Here is an 18463-nt window from a genome sequence, read left to right on the forward strand (position 1 = left end):
TTTTCAGAAGGTTCTGGAGATAAACAGGATTGAAATTAACAGCTAAAATAAAGCTTTGGGAATGCCTGAGAATTCCAATTACTAAACTCATGCCTGTCTCCCAATGATTGTAAGTTTCTTGATTTTGTCATTTTAATTAAGAATAAAGTCAACTTGCTGACCATTGTTATTCATCTATAAGGGACCTGTGTTTGGGATAGGGTTTTAAAATGCCTGCGACTTCTGCTCCACTCTCCCCATGTACAATTTACCAACTCTTCTCTCAAAAAAAAAAAAATTTTTTTTTTTTTTTTTTTTTCTCTCTCTAGATCTGGTCAGGCCACTAATGTTGACCTGATTCTGCAAAAGCTTTCAAATTTTTTGAGGTCAGCCCAAATCGAACACACTTGTAATTACACACCATCACCATCACTACCTCCACCCCATGGTTTCACTCCCTCATTAACAGTATGCTCTTCTGGAAAGGACAGTGGTTTCTTCCCCTTAGTATTCCGTAAACACAATGTTTACAGGCATTCCAAGAGCATGTCACAAATAAGTGGGATATCAGGCTCACTTCCATCCTACACTCTCCAAGCATTTGAAAAATGACTCTTCCACTTATGTCGACCAAATCCCATTTGACAGAAGTGGTATAAAATCAAGCTAGTGAAGCAACTTAAAATCCTTAAAATACCTTTTATAGAAAATTATTTGTTTCTTCAACAGTTATTTGTCTCTGAGTACAAATTATAATTTTACAACAGAAAGCTATTGTCTAATAAGCATTTAGTCAGGTTTTTTTTTACTGTCATTTAGGGATTTTTATGCCAGTGAAGGATAATTTTTAAGATATATGATATTCTGTTAAAACTGAGTAGGAGGAATATAGTGCTGACATTTCTCAACTGGGTCTTTAAATCTTTGAATATTTATATTTAAAAAAAAAAGAGGTAATCACAGACTACATCTCTATTCCATCACCGTTAGTATTAAGCAAGACAAACAGAAAATAATGTGAACAAATTAATGATAGAAAAACCATATAACAAGGATTTTCACATTTTCAGAAAAGAGAAATAAGCAGAAATTATGTTTTCAAAGTAGTAAGTGTTTTAGTGGTTAATAAAATGATGCTGCAATCAGGATTTTTAATAGTGCTCAGCTATTATACATTGTCAATAAATATCACAGGACTACCTATTATTTTGACAAGTTTAACTTGTTTGGCTTCCTAAAATGCTTGCAATATGCTACATTTGCCAAAGTGCCTTTTAGTTTAACAAATTACCACATATATCATCTTCTAAGTTACATTAAATATGCACAGAAAAATACATTCCACTCATATGAAAGTTTAAGTGCTAAAATATGAGGAAAATTTTCAATGTATTAAGAGTTTGTAGCACTAATGAATGAAGGATGCAATCAACATCTCATTAAGTTTAGCATATTACAAAGACACTTCTCCCTTCCATTTTCACGTGAATGTTGTAGACTATACTGTTTTAAATACGTTCTTTTCTCTCTCTTTTTTTTTTGTTGTCGTATAAGTCTACGAAATTTTGTCACATGTACTGTTGTTATGGAAACCCCGGTGGTGTAATATGGCTGCTAATCAAGAGGTCAGCAGTTCAAATCCGCCAGGAGCTCCTTGGAAACTCTATGGGGCAGTTCTACTCTGTCCTATAGGGTTGCTATGAGTCGGAATCGACTCGACGGTAGTGGGTTTGGGTTTACCGTTATTGTTGTTAGCTGCCATTCAGTCGGCCCTCAATTCCATGCACAACAGAACAAGATGCTGCCCAGAACTACACCAGCCCCACGATCAGTTGCAAACTAGACCACAGTGATCCACAGGGTTTTCATTGGCTGATTTTTGGAAGTAGATTGCCAGGCCTTTCTTCCTAGTCCATCTTAGTCTGGAAGCTTTACTGAAACCTATTCAGTATCACAAAAACACAGAAGCCACCACTGACAGACAGATGGTTGCTATACATGAGGTACATTGGCTGGGGATTGAACCCAAAAAACCAAACCCACTGCCGTCAAGTCAATTCCGACTCATAGCGACCCTATAGGACAGAGTAGAACTGCTCCATAGAGTTTCCAAGGAGCACCTGGTGGATTCAAACTGCTGACCTTTTGGTTAGCAGCTGCAGCACTTAACCACTACGCCACCAGGGTTTCCATCTCCTGCATGGAAGGTGAGAATTCTACCACTGAATCAACACTGCCCCCACGTCACATGTATAGATTCAAATAATATGTATATATTTTAAAAAACAGAAACCTCTTCTTAAAAATATTTTCAACATTTAACACTGGAACACATTTTTAAAAGATACAGCTAATATCATACTCCATGTCAAGCAATGATACTGCTGCCCACCAGAGGCTTGTTCTCCGGATAAGTGGGCATGTCTTTAATGAGGGAGCCACTAGGACATGTCTTACAATTAGGGAAACTAATACCAACAGAAATCATCTATATGCTGCTAACTCTCAAAATAATACCTCTGGTCTGACCTATCCCCTAAATTACAGACACATATGTCTTCTTGAATTTCTAGTAGGCATTTGCATCTTTCAAAAAATAACTTAATTTATAACACCCTCTCCCCAACAATCAAATGCACTTTCATCTCAGTAAATGGTAAAGCCATTCATCTGGTTGCTCAGACCAAAAAAACTAAAGTCATCCTTGAATTCCCTCTTTAATTCATCTCCTACAACTAATCCTTCACATTTCTGTTGGCTTTGTCTTCAAAACATAGCTTCAATTCAATCACTTCCCACTACTTCTGTGAGCATCCTTGCATAGTCTTTAAAGAATATATGCTTTGCCACTTGTGTGTCTTTGGGCAAGTTACTTAACCTCTGTAGGCCTCTATTTCCTCACTTGTAACTTGAGAGTTACACCGTAGTCTTCACAAAGGGGTTGTGTTAAATGAGAAAACCCACATGAAACAGTTAAAAGAGTCCAATAGGGAGTGAGCATCCTTGAAAGACAGACATGTTTCCTAATCTCAAGTAGTATCCACTGCTCCCTATAGAATTGTAATTGTTTTTAATTGTCCCAAATCACAATCTTTGAAGGCTTGCTAATGATCTTTCCTTTTTCATAGTTAAATACACATACATACACACACGTAAACTTCTAGCCATTCCAAGTAGAATTGATGCCTTTGAATTATGGTGTTGGTGAAGAATATTGAATATACTATGGACTGCCAGAACAAACAAGTCTGTCTTGGAAGAAGTACAGCCAGAATGCTCCTTGGAAGCTAGGATGATGAGACTTCATCTTAAGTACTTTGAACGTGTTATCAGGAGAGACCAGTCCCTGGAGAAGAACATCATGCTTAGTAAAGTAGAGGGTCAGCGAAAAAGAGGAACATCCTCAACAAGATGAACTGACACAGTGGCTGCAACATTGGGATCAAACATAGCAACAATTGTGAGGATGACACAGGATTGGGCAGCGTTTCGTTTTGTTGTACGTAAGGTTGCTAGGAGTCGGAACTGACTAAATGGCACCTAACAACAACAAATTCCAAGTATATAAATGAAATTTAATTTATCTGTCAGTGTTAAACAAGTTACAGAGTTAAAAAAAAAAAAAAAATTCAGGTTCAGCTAATTAACTTTTATGAGTTGCTCATGATAACAGATAATATCATGATATCCTTATCTCAGGAGAAATTGTCTTCCCCAGTCACATCATTTTGTTTGCTCCTTAGGTCAAGCGGCATCCAGTCGTCTCTGTATTAATGATCTTTATTTTTCAGATTTTTTGGACTGTTCTTGATGACATCACATTTACTGTTCCTAATTATCTTCCTTTTATAAATCCTGGCAAGTGAGCATTAGCCTTAGGCTGAGCAATTTAAAATATTGATATGAGAATGCAGTTCTGGTAACCATTAACGCCACGTAGGTGGCTCAATCATCATTTCCTTCTCTATTTACATACCATAAAGTCCACCTTTAATAATGATATTTAAGATGCAGAAAGGAAACATTCCATCAATCTGTGATTGCATGTGTAGCAAAAGGCTTGTTAAAACATTTGAAATGGCTCCAGCTGACCTTAGGATAACGTGAAAGAGCTGATCTTCAACAATCTCCCCCCTCCAGTTTCTGCGCCTTATTTTCCTTCCAGCTCTCTCATAATGGCTTCTTGTTTCTCTGGGTTCCCTTGTGCAGTGACCCAAATATGCAGGCACCCTCTAGGTATCCATTTATGAGCTAGATATTTTCAGTTTTCCATTCTTCACTTAATTTATGCCCCATCCCATCTAATACTGAACTATGCCAATTAGGCTGTTATAATCTCATTAATTACTTTATGTTAAGTCTTAAATACTGAAAATTATTTAATACACTATCTCTCTCAGGAATATTGGAATTTTGAAAGAGGAATTCCACATCATAAAATGAGTAAATTAAATATAATGAGTAATTATTTGAACTCACTAGGATAAGAAGAGGCCACTTTTAGAACTTATGAAATTATATCATAATATTGAACAGGTACCAACTAGTTGGTTAATTACCATAGCAACTAACTTCATCAAAATAATCTCAATAATTACATGGTGATGTTATTGGTGGAAACCCTGGTGGCGTAGTGGTTAAGTTCTAAGGCTGCTAACCAAGACATCAGCAGTTTGAATCCTCCAGGCGCTCCTTGGAAACTCTATGGGGCAGTTTTACTCTGTCCTACAGGGTCGCTATGAGTCGGAATCGACTCAAAGGCAATGGGTTTGGTTTTTGGTTTTAACTGGCATTATTTTCTACATATCTTAAAAAGTCATCTAATTTTAGGGAGTGAATTATAAACCTATGTTAATCAGTTAGAAGCCCTGGTGGCTCAATGGTTGAGCACTCAGCTGTTAACTGAAACGTCAGCAGTTCAAACCCACCAACTACTCCGTGGGAGAAAGATGTGGCAATCTGCTTCCATAAAGATTTCCAGCCTTGGAAACTCTATGAGGAAGTTCTACTTTGTCCTATAGGGTTGCTATGAGTTGGAATTGATTTGAAGGCAGTGGGTTTAGTTTGGTTTTTGGTTAATCAATTACTAACGTAACATTGAAGGTAGAATAAAAAGGGGGCAGTATACAGAGAAAAAATAATTCTAAGAAACTGAAGTAAAAGTAAAAACAAAGAATCAAAGGATCAAGATATCTTCAGATCTACTTCATCCTTGTATGATAATTTTTTTCTTTTTTTACTACATAATCCATTTTCTCTTTAATCCAGCAATTATTTAGACTTCTCATAATATTAGTGCACTCACCTGGCTTACATAGCTGTAGAAATTTTTATAATTTTGACAAGAGGCTAGCTGGGCAACATAGGGCAATGTCTCCGAAAGTAGAGGAACAATAATAATAGGTGAAAGCTGAGCTCATCATTCCAGCCTCCTTTATTTATTATGGGTCAAACACCAGTTCCCAAAATGTATCAATTTCCAGAGGTAACCAGAGATTAAAATTACAGGTTGTTTTCAAGACCCTCATCTCCATCTTGAGCCCATGTCTTCCCTACCTCTAGTATAGCTATAGCCATTCCCAATCCCTTTCTCAGGGAACCTACCTCACTGTCTAGAACATCACACCCTCTTTCGTTACGGCAGTTGCCCAGCTGGCTGACACAAAGGCTAACTAAGTCACTAAAAAACATTTCGGAGGGGAGCTGTGTTAGGTGCTGAACTACAGTCTCAAGTGAGGACACTGCTATTTATGCTAACCTAGGGTCGCTATGAGTCGGAATTGACTCGAGGCAGTGGGTTTGTTTTTTTTTTTTTTTTTTTTTTTGGTTTGGGACACTGGTTACTCTTCTTCATGTTTCTCAGCAATTCTAACCTCAGCCTAGAAAAAACAGAGGAAGGAGAAAAGTGAGGGAATTGAGAAATAAAAAGGCACCTTGACTGAGTTTCTTGGAGAAGCTAGTCACTCAGACATATCCAGGGGGAAAAAGGGATACTTTATTTTGACATTAGTTTTTAAAATTATAGTTACTAAAAAAGATTAAAGCACAGGATGAAGACGAATGACTAGCAGAAAGTAATATATGTTTGTACCAAGTGATGCAAAGCTGGGCTAAGGTCAGGACAAACAAACAACATTATGTTCCAAGGAGTAGAACACCAACTTGGACGAGAGAGCACATTTGACATTTTTTTTGCAATTGTGGACTTCTTGTTTGTTTTTATTTTCTATCTCTAAAAATGACTCTTTTTATAGTTTCAAGAAACATTTGAAAGTATAACTTATATTTCACAAGTTATGTAGCTGATGACATTGGCTTTTGGCACTTCTATTTTGTTCCCAACATATTTCTTTTTCTTTGATTAGTTTGGAGAAAACAAATTTCTTCCACCACCACCTCCATTCACACACACACACACACACACACTTGCACACATATACACACATATATACCTTGCAGTTAAGATCTAATTTAATGATTAGATGATAATAGCATAAGTTGTATCCATGTCCTTTAAATTATAAAATGCTAAGAGCTATTTGTCTCACCTATTTATTGAGCCTGGCTTTATCAGCTACAGAAAAAAAAAAAATCAGAAAATACAGTGAGTCCAGAATGGTTTCACTGTGGTGAAAGACTGAATTTCTTTTATTTTTGGATGATCTCTGTTTATTTTGTACTAGACACACCTTTGAATTTCCCAGAAGTTTTAGCTTTTCAGTAATGATACACTCGAGCCATTTCCCTAATCTTTAGCAATAGATTATGAAAAGATGCAAGAGAGAATAAAATTAAATCACTTGTACCATATATCTATAAAAATGGGTGTTATATTATGCTTATTTTACATACAAAAACATTAAATACAATATTTGAGATAATATTGAAATAACTCTTTGCCAAAACACAAGTTTTATTGATCCAAGAGTAAAACGGCACTGTCAACACCTGACATGAATTGCTGGAGGTCCTGAGATTGGCACCTACGGAACAGCCATGAGATTCTCATATCCTCAAGAAATAAGTGCCATGACCTAGCTTCTTGCTGACTCACAAAACAACTCATTATTGCTTCCAAATCTTTGTGGTGGGTTGCAAAACATAACCACAAACTTCTCTCATCAAGGTATGCACATCACTTTGCATTGAGATTTAACTGCTACTCCCACCAAAATGCTAGTTATTTCTTTGAACCTAGGTTGGCTTTGTGACTTCCTCTGACCAATACAATGTGGCAGAGGTGATATTATGCAACTCCCAAGACTAGATCTTGGAGGATGTATAGTCTTTGCTTTCACTCTCTTGGAATTCTGCCTTCAGACCACCAAAGCTGAAGAAGCCTGAGTTGTGCTGAGGGACTACAAGCCAGCAAGGATAGAGACACCTAGTTATCCCAATGGTCCCAGCTGAACCTAGCTTACAGCCAATGTGCCAGTTAAATCCGACTTCCTGAGTGAGCCCAAGAAAGATCATTAGAAGAACCACTTGCTCAGTCAATCCACAGGATCATGAGAAATAATGAATCATTGTGGTTTTAGATCACTAGGTTTTCTGAGTCATGATAAATACTATGTCTCTCCACACTGAACGCCCTCCCTTCTCCTCCATCTTGCCTAAATCCCAGCCACTCTTCGGGGCCTAATATTTCCTTCATAAAGCCGTCTCTGATTATTCCAGGTCACAGAAATTTCTCCTGTTTTTCTACAGAACCTACCAATATATCACTACTTAGGACAGTAATTATATACTCTCCTTTCTATTTCTTTTAATTCCTTTATATATGTTAAAGTGTCTTGTAAATATAATGAAGTTCTTGAAAGCAAGTACCTTTTAACTTCTTTTCATCTCTTTGTTGACAGCATAGTTCTGAACCCATAAGTTCTGAGCACATAAAAAATGGGAGCTGAATTAAATGTAAATGTCCTCCCTACATAGTAAAGTGAACAGGAAGTACAGAAGAAACAACACCCTTGTTCAAATCTGGCTGGCAATACTTTCAAAGTGTTCTGTCTGATTTGCCAATCTGTGGAGATGGAAGACAGAAAGAGAGACCATTAAAAAGTGTAAAATCTACAAATGCTATAGTAAAGGCAGGGCTTCAAACCGCTTAGAACCAGTTCAGTCATGGCTAACAAAGCAAAACTGGAACAGACTTGAATTTTTAAAATTTGGGTGATCCAGAATCATAACCGGAATGGAAAAAATTAGGGATCAAAGTCCTAGAATGGCAGACTTGGAAGAAACGTAGTGAGCCTTTTCAGGAGCCTGATAAGTGAGATTAGATTATTACCAGGGCTGAGAAGAGTGACACACATGCAAAGGCAGTTGGCCACCATCTTTGAGTAGGGCACCACTGTTTCCAAAAAAACTAAGCTCAAAATCCGATGGGCAAGAGATTTGATTCCTGTGCAACACTACGCTGCCCTTGTTTTCTGAGAAGGAGATTAAGTTTCTGGCAGGGCTTCAACCTGTATGTTTTCCTGTTATGGTTATGGTTCTGGTTCACCCAAATTATAAAAATTGGGTCTGTTCCAGTGTCACTTCCTTGGCTGTGATTGAACAAGGAAGAACTGATTCAAAGCCCTTGGTAAAGGAGAAACTTACTTGCTAATTAATTCCAAGAATATTAAAACCTGGGGATGTCAATTGTTGATATTTAGCAGCTTATGAAAAATAAATATGTTAAAAAGTCACCCTGTAATACTTTCAAGAAATATTTCAACAATGAGATTTCACCTCACTCCAACAAGGCTGGCACTAATCCAAAAAACACAAAATAATAATAAATGTTGGAGAGGCTGTGGAGAGATTGGAACACTTATACACTGCTGGTGGGAATGTCAAATGGTACAACCACTTTGGAAATCCATTTGGCGCTTCCTTAAAAAGCTAGAAATAAAACTGCCATACAATCCAGCAATCCCACCCCTTGGAATATATCCTAGAGAAATAAGAGCCTTTACACGAACAGATATATGCATAGCCATGTTTCCTGCAGCACTGTTTACAATAGCAAAAAGATGGAAGCAACCAAACTGCCCATCATTGGATGAATGGATAAATAAATTATGGTATATTCACACAATGGAATACTACACACCGATAAAGAACAGTGAGGAATTCTGTGAAACATTTCATAACATGGAGGAACCTGGAAGGCATTATACTGAGTGAAATTAGTCAGTTGCAAAAGGACAAATATTATATAAGACCACTATTATAAGAACTTGAGAAATAGTTTAAACTGAGAAGAAAATATTCTTTTGTGGTTACAAGAGGGGGGAGGGAGGGAGAGTGGGAGAGTATTCACTAATTAGGTAGTAGATAAGAACTACTTTTTTTTTTTTTTTTAGGTGAAGGGAAAAACACACAATACAGGGGAGGTCAGCACAACTGGACTGAACCAAAAGCAAAGAAGTTTCCTGAATGAACTGAATGCTTCAAAGGCCAGTGTAGCAGGGGCAGGGGTTTGGGGGCCATGGTTTCAGGGGACATCTAAGTCAATTGGCATAGTAAAATCTATTAAGAAAACATTCTGCATCCCACTTTGAAGAGTGGCATCTGGGGTCTTAAATGCTAGCAAGCAGCCATCTAAAATGCATCAATTGGTCACAACCCACCTGGACCAAAGGAGAATGAAGAACACCAAGGACACAAGGTAATTATGAGCCCAAGAGACAGAAAGGGCCACACAAACAAGAGACTACATCATCCTGAGACCAGAAGAACTAGATGGTGCCCGGCTACAACAGATGACAGGGAACACAACAGAGAACCCCTGAGGGAGCAGGAGAGCAGTGGGATGCAGACCCCAAATTCTCATAAAAAGACCAGACTTAATGGCCCGACTGAGACTAGAACGACCCCGGTGGTCATGGCCCCCAGACCTTCTGTTGGCCCAGGACAGGAACCATTCCCAAAGCCAACTCTTCAGACAGGGATTGGACTGGACAATGGGTTGAAGAGGGATGCTGGTGAGGAGTGAGCTTCTTGGATCAGGTGGACACTTGAGACTATGTTGGCATCTCTGCCTGGAGGAGAGATGAGAGGGTAGAGGGGGTTAGAAGCTGGTGAAATGGACTCGAAAAGAGAGAAAGGAGAGAGAGAGTGGGCTGTCTTATTAGGGGGAGAGTTATTGGGAGTATGTAGCAAGGTGTATATAAGTTTTTGTGTGAGAGACTGACTTGATTTGTAAACTTTCACTTAAAGCACAACAAAAATCATAAAAAAAATATTTTATCACAAATTAATCAATAAGAGATAATTGTTCCAAGTATGCATTAAAAATGTAAATGGGTCTATCATTGAGCCCAAATATTCCATTTCTCAGAATTCATTGTATGGTCATTATAAAAAAGGAATACACAAAAATGCCCACTGAAGTATCATTTATCATATGGGGAAAATGTTTGAAAATAAAGATTTTGTGATACAAATTATGGCACAATACAATTTAAACTAGGCATCCATTAAAATGATGATGAGGATGTGTGGTCACAGATCTAAAATGATTAATTTCATATTTTTGTTTGGAAAATAAAGTTACTTAATTCTATTTTTTTTTTGTATTTGTAACTTTTTTTTAAATCTGTGAATGGGTATGTGAGAGTGAATTATGGGTATACATTGTCACATGTCGAGAAGGATGTTTACAAAATGTTAACAATTGTTTTCTTTGGGCAATGAGATCCATGGTAATTTTTATGTTTTTCTTTAAACTTTTCTGTATTACTTGAATTTTTACAGTAAACAAACATCATTTTTATAAAAATAATAAGATATTTGTATCTTTTAGACAGGCAGAAGTCAAAGGGCAATAAAGTAAATTCCCAGATGATATATCAAGGAAGGTCATTAAGAGACCTGAGGTACTAATAAATTACAGCAAACCTTTCCTTAGTGCTCATTATGAACCATATATACATTACCTCATCAAGACCATACAATCATCCTAAATTACTATTTTATCCTCATCGTAAATACAAGGAAACAAATTCAGGAAATGAATTTGCCCAAAGTCAGACCAGACAACTTGATCTCAACAACTACACAACCTAACACTCTTAACAGCTTTAAGATTGATACTGCAAATAAAGTCATTCTGCAGGCCTCTTGTTGCCAATGTCAGTGGCTCAGTGATTACTGATCTGAACAAAGTAGTTAAATATGAAGAGAAGATCTCAAATAATTAGGTATTCCCAAGATCCAAAATATAATTCAAGTGGAAACAGTATGCACTCCTTAAATAGTATGTAACGAGAGATGTTCTGTACCTACCACTAGGCTGGGATATGCCTAACTGGATACACACAAGGAGCCCTTACACCTGATACGGTTGTCCCATCACAAAAATTGCCACTTAATGTTACTGACTAGAAAGGAAACACAGCAACACGCAAGCCTCCACAGTACGATAAACTGACCCATGGGGTATACAATCTATAGACCCTTTAAATGGTGGAGATGCGGACAAAGTTGCAGATTTTCAGAGGTGAAACTAAATAATCTTTTCAGGCAAACTTTTTGGTCAAGAGCACTACTGACCATCATGGACCATTGTTGGCATATCTTTCTCTAAGATCCTCTTTATGAAATCATCTACTAAGATTTTTTTTTTTTAATTCTTCTTTTAGCATACCTCTTATGGCCTCCTTTCTGTTAACATCCCAGACTAGTTTATCACAACTGTTCTCCAACAGGTCTCCCTATCTTCAGTCTCTTTTTGTGTGCACGTGGCCCCCAGGAAAAATTTCCTAAAATATTGATTTTTGGTATTTAATTTCTCCTCTTAAAAATGTTTAGTGTCTCCTCATAGACCCTAAGACAAAAGCACTCTAAGCAAACATATATTGTTGTTGTTAGGTACCGTCGAGTCAGTTTCGACTCATAGCGACCCTACATACAACAGAACAAAACACTGCCCAATCTTGTGCCATCCTCATAATCATTGTCATGTTTCAGCCCATGGTTGAAGTCACTGTGTCAATCCATCTTGCTGAGGGTTTTCCTCTTTTTCGCTGGCCCTCTACTTTAACAAGCATGATCTCCTTCTCCAGGGACTGGTGCCTCCTGATTACATGTCCAAAGTATGCGAGACACAGTCTCACCATCCCTGCTTCTAAGGAGCATTCTGGTTATATTTCTTCCAAGACAGATTTGTTTGTTCTTTTGGCAGTCCATGGTATACTCAATATTCTTCACCAGCACCACAATTCAAAGGTGTCAATTCTTCTTTGGTCTTCCTTATTCATCGTTCAACTTTAGCAAGCATATGAGGCAACTAAAGACACCATGGCTTGACTCAGGTGTCCCTGAGTCTTCAAAGTGACTCTTTGCTTTTTAACAATTTAAAGAGGTCTTTTGCAGCAGATATGCCTAATGCAATATCTCTTGATTTCTTGACTGCTGTTTCCATGGGTGTTGACTGTGGTTCACATACAGGATCAATAAAATGGGACAAAGGAGGAAGCCCTGAATTTCAACCAAGTGCCAGCTACAGTATTATGTAAATATTTTTTAAATAAGTTAATTTATCACCTCCCTACCTAGACTGTAAGCCCCTGAAAGGAAGAAACTATGTACTTAACTATGTCTTTTCCTACGAAGTCAGGGTTTTGCCCCATGAACAGATAAATGAATGTTAATTTAGCCTGTCTATAAATAAAGGAGAGTAGAGATTTTTCAGAGTATTAACATGACTGTATGTCTCCAGCTGCCTGATGCGGTGTATGAATTATCTGACTACCTATTATAAGCTCATGTAATACATAGCAACCAATTCATCAAACAAAAGGCAACGTGATCCTTGAATAAATGTTTACTTTAAGCTCTTTAAGGCAGGAGCAATATCGTCTATTTCCCTAGTAATCCCCATGAACAACTAGAATGTTCGTCAACCAAGTGGAATATTCACAAAGTTGTCAACTAGCATGAAAAAGCTAAAACCACTGCACTGGATTCTGTCTGTTGTTTGATGAAATGATAAGACTAGCTTGTGTGGACATAGAAGATGTATTAAATTGTGTTCACATTTGAAAGATGTTTAAGCGTGGTATTTTAGTGGTTTTATAACTATAATTAGGCCATTTTAGACCGGACAATACACAGAATATTCATTAGTGTGTTGAACACACATTTATTGAGTGCTTGCTGCGTGCAAACACAGTGCTAAGCACTATGAGAGATATATAGCTATACAGTTTCGTACAGATATTTTTATTTTTAACTTTCACTTGAAGCAATTGGGTTGCTGTAAAATTCTACACTCCGGAATGATTATGAATTTTCCCATACTCTAAAAATGTCATAAACCAATTATATCCAAAACTGGACAAATTATCAACACGATAAGAAACATGATCATAAAATAATAATACATTTGAAAAAAATGCTCTAAAAGGGTCAATAAAGTGAAAGGTAAACAGGCCAACCTTACTTTCCTACAGAAACTGTTTCACGCTGAAATCTTGGGGTAGCCTCATCATTGCTAATTTAATGTTGCCATTGACAACTTTCATTACTCTTTTCCTTTTAAAAAGTGTTTTCTCCTTTACTTCTAGAACAACTGCACCTCAACAGGCTCTTATCCTCTCTTATCTAAGTTCCCTTATAATTAATCATCCAAACTGGGGCCATTTTGAGCGTAAAATAGGGCACTCTTGATAGTTATGCTGGGACAACAGGAGTAAACAGGGCTGTCCCAGGCAAACCAAGGACACTTTGGGTCACTCTACCCTTATCCCAATTCCTCTTTCTCTGGCAATCCCGGGCCCTGTGCCCCATCTCAAGAGATGAGGTCTATGGGCTTCTGATCAATCACTTACATCAGAGTTTACTCTAAGGGAGTCAGATCACTCTCTGGAGTTCATGCCCTACCATCGCATGTACACAGTGCTACAGAATCACTTGACCTGGATGAACGTATTTCCCAAACTGCCTGCTGAATTGCCTAAAAGGAGTCATGCCCTTTTCTCATAGCCCAGAATATCACCCTTCCCCAAATTCCCTTTTACATTCATCTGAGTAAGAATAATTACAAAACCAAAGCTCTGGAAGCTAAAACTACTATGTTCTTTATGCCTGAGACTGTATGCAGACTAATTTAGCTGAACCTGAGCGTTTAAAATGGGCAGTGAATTTTGAAACATACATGAGAGAGATCAGAAGAGTTATGTCTGGAAAAGGCAAAATGAGTTGGTAAAGGCATAGGAATCTGTTTTAACAGAGCAGCCCAAAATTTGCAAACTGTACTCGGAAACCCTGGTGGTGTAGTGGTTAAGAGCCACAGCTGCTAACCAAGAGGTCAGCAGTTCGAATCTACCAGGCGCTCCTTGGAAACCCTATGGAGTAGTTCTACTCTGTCCTATTGTGTCACTATGAGTCAGAGTCAACAGCAATGGGGTTTTTTGTTTGTTTGTTTTTGTTTTTTGGTATTCTGTTGGAACACTGTAATTTTCTGTGACATTAACAGATGTTTCTATTAAAAAAAGTTTCTGGATCAAATAAGTTTCATTAATGTTGCACATTAGTTCTCTCTCTTGAAGAGTCCCAGTTCATATTAGCGTCTCACAATGTACATAAGCATATCTAAAGCTCTGAGAAGCCTTGCAGTAAAGACACCATTTTTCATACTTGTTTCTTCTTGGAGTCCTTTTTGCTCATAGGAAACCTACGAACATTTCGGTGATCTCCATGGAAAACCATTCTGCAATCACTGTAGCAGGAGGTAGGGAGCAGATGCAGGTACTGGGGCACATAAGAGACTGTTGCCACAATCCTGGATGCTGGCGTAGCCAATGAGGAACCCCTTTTAATAAGTTTAAAAAACTGGTGGTTGCTACATCAAACAATGCAGCAGACTTATGTAGAAAAGGAACTATTCATGAAAGGTAATTCATACCTGCAGGGAGAGCAAGAGTAGGAGTGCTAAGCAGTGAGGCTAAAGTTGAATTTGACCCTAAAATAACATAGGCAGTGGCAGAAAGCAAGGTAACGGACATTTTAGGTAAGGCAGCAGGGCTTGTTGTTTTCTCTGGCTATAGCTTGTTGGGTTTCTAGGCACAGGCTCTCTGCCTTACCCAGGCTCTGTGGCCTGTGGGTCTTAAAACATCATTTCCTAATTCCTTAAATTATGGATCCCTGATGGTGCAATGGTTAAGTGCTTGGCTGCTAACCAAAAGGTTGGCGGTTTGAACCCACCAGCCGCTCCGTGGGAGAAAGATGTGGCAGTCTGCTTTCCTAAAGATTACAGCCTTGGAAACTCTACTCTGTCCTATGGGTTGCTGTGAGTTGGAATCAACACAACAGCTTTTTTTTTTTTTAATTCCTTAAATTAGTAGCTGAAGGATAAAATACTATTTGAAAAGCTTCTTCTTATGGTTTTAAACAAGTTGGCCTGGAGTAGGAAAGAAACTAGAGACAGGCAAACAAGCTACCAGATTGGTTAAAAGCTCTATGAAGACTAAGACCATGAAGACCTGGAATACAACAGATTGGCTGATGTAAAGAGAAAGCAACAAATCAAAATACATGCAGAGTTATTGGACCGATTGCCTAAATTTAAGTCAGATAACTCTAGCATAGTTTTATTCTTGTAGACTTGAAGGGCCTGGGAAGGGTCTGCCACTCTTGGCACTCTGCATATTGTCTCTACTGAGCCCTGGTGGCGTGCTGGTTAAGAGCTACGGCTGCTAACCAAAATGTCAGCAGTTCAAATCCACCAGCTATTCCTTGGAAACCCTATGGGACAGTTCTGCTCTGTCCTATTTCCCAGGACTTATAATTTGGAGAAATTCTGACTATTCTGACTACAGAAAGCTTTTCACCCTTAGCCTATTCATCATAAGCAGGCCAAAAAGTGAAGCTTAATTAATAGTTTAGGAAAACCTGGTGCATAGTGGTTAAGTGCTACGGCTGCTAACCAAAGGGTCAGCAGTTCAAATCCACCAGGCACTCCTTGGAAATTCTATGGGGCAGTTCTACTCTGTCCTATAGGGTCATTATGAGTCGGAATCAACTCAATGGCACTGGGTTTGGTTTTTCTGGTTTTTAATTAATAGTTTATGATGAATAGAGCCAATACAAACCTATTAGGTCAACAGGAATAACATTAGTGTAATAAGTTTTGAAGGTTGTGAGTCCTGATTTGATAAAACTACCCCCACCTTTCCAATTTGCCAGACTGTTTCCCATGAAACACTGCATGATTTATTACTGAAATTCTTCTCTTAAAAAATTAGTATCACTTGTATTATTCCACCATCTACCATATTACTAGGTCTCATTCTTCTCTAGTAATACTAGATACTAAATGCTCACCTTTTCAATAAATTATTACTGCTAAGGTCTGACACATATGGAATAAAGTCATGTCGAATTCATTCTACTGAGCACATCACTGTGACAGAATGTCAACTGTAATAAGCATGTCATGAAAAAGATCTTTAGGGCTCCTGTCAGGTAGTATAGAACCTGACAGTAGGTTAAGCCTGAACATTTACATGAAGAGGTTGGGTGACTGCGGCTGACAGCTGTCATTAATACTGTGAAGAAGCAGAAATATGCCACCTAAGAGTTAACAGCATTCACAATTTATACATGCTTTCTCATCCCCATGTAATCCTTCTGATAAACTTGGGGACTGTGCATTATTCCTCATTTATAGGTGAGAAATCCCTCCCCTCCCTACCCAAACTACCATTACCCTGCTGTAGGCACCCATCATCTCTTAGCCTGATTACTGTAACTGCCTCCTAATCCGTATCCTTGCCACTGGTCATGTTCTGACTGTAAGAGTTGAGAAACATTAGGCTATGCTAGGGAAGCAAATTAAAAAAAAAAAAAAAAAAAAAAACACACAGCCTAGAAAATCAGTGTAAAACAGCCAATTTTTACTTGAAGTTCACATCCCAGGGTGGATGTGAACCACACCACCCTCGAGAGCAGTAATGTTCCAAGTGGAGACACTGAGCTCCAGCTTGCTTCTACCTTTGACTCTGTCATCGCAATACGTGCTCTCATGGTCACCACCAAAGAAAAGAGGAGTAGAGGACCTATAAACAGCAGACCTATAAGTAGCTCCTACCACTCCCTTCCACCTTCCATTGGCAGAGCCCAGACACATGGCCCTAGCCCAACCACAAAGGAGGCTGGGAAATGGAGAGGGACACCTAGATATTTGGTAAGTGAAAACATCCTCCGTCACACCAACATTCGCTGGAGCCAGAATAATACAAATCTGCTCATGCCACTCCCCGGATTTATTGCCTACAATGGCTCCCTAGTGGTTACAGGAGAAACACAAACTCTACAGAAGATTACATATGACTCAGCATAAGCTGGCCCCTGTCTGACCTTCAGCTTCGTCTCCTGATACTCCACACTTCAAAATTCAAGAGCCTCCAACTCTGAACTGCTGGCTCCCTGAATACTATGCCATTTTTAAAATATTTGTTCACATTTTCAAAAACATAACACCTATGGCCATCTCCAATCAGATCCACAATTACCATCCTTGGCCGAGCCCCATATCTTTTGCCTGAACTTCTGTAATGGCCTCCTAATTGATCTTATATCCCTCCTTGCCTCTTACAGTATATCTTCCACATAGCAGCCAGTGTTTTTCTTTAAAATAAGATCAGATCATATCACTGTCCTGCTAAAAAGCTTCTGGGAGTTCCCATTACATGTAGAATAAAACCCAAAGACTGCACAATCCAGGCCCTTTCTTCCACTCCAAATTCATCTCCTACTTCTCTCCCCTACCTTACAGCGCACTGGCCCTACTGATGCCCACACCTACTCAGCATCCCTCTGCCTTAGGGGCTGTACACACTTGGATGGTTCCTACCCTGACTTCATTCAGATCTCTTAAATATCACCTGACCAGAGAGGGTTCCCAATCTAAAATAGGGATCCCACACCTCCATAGCCTTAATCTGCTTTACTTTTCTTTACAACATCCTTATCTACCTGACGCTGTATTGGGAATCTGTTTCTTATCTATTATCTGACACCCTCTCTAGAACGTAAGCTTCATGAGATCCAGCATTTTAGCTCTCAGGTTCACTGTAATATCCCCAGAGCTTAAAACGGTGCCTGCTACTCAAGCTTGAGTGAGTGTGAGTAAATGAATGAGTGGGTGAGTGACTGAATCCTGATCCTCTCTGCCTACAAGGCACTTTCTCCAAAGTTACTTGGTGGATGCTCTATCTTCAAGCTTTAGCTGAGAATTTGCTAACGCCCTCCACATTCTATCCAATAAGGTCCCCCCAGGCCCACTGTGATTCCTCCACTGTTACCCGAATCTTTAGAACAGAGCCTCACATGTAGTAGGCATTCAACAAGTTCACATTAATGCATAAATCCTCAAAGACAATAAATGCCAAATGGCTAGTAAGTAACAAGGTAAAGAATGAAACCCAGCATTTCCGGTTTTTAGGTCTTTGACTACTTCTATTTTATACCATGTTGTTGTTAGCTGATG

General features: G+C 38.6%; 1 protein-coding gene across 1 annotated transcript in view; it reads right to left on the reverse strand.

Annotated features, from left to right (window-relative positions):
* Positions 1-18463, reverse strand: part of KCNH5 (potassium voltage-gated channel subfamily H member 5) — a 336327-nt gene that overhangs the window by 130655 nt on the left and 187209 nt on the right. The window lies entirely within an intron of this gene.

The sequence above is a fragment of the Loxodonta africana genome, chromosome 10 (genome assembly GCF_030014295.1).
Source record: "Loxodonta africana isolate mLoxAfr1 chromosome 10, mLoxAfr1.hap2, whole genome shotgun sequence".
In the NCBI taxonomy this organism is placed as follows: Eukaryota; Metazoa; Chordata; class Mammalia; order Proboscidea; family Elephantidae; genus Loxodonta; species Loxodonta africana.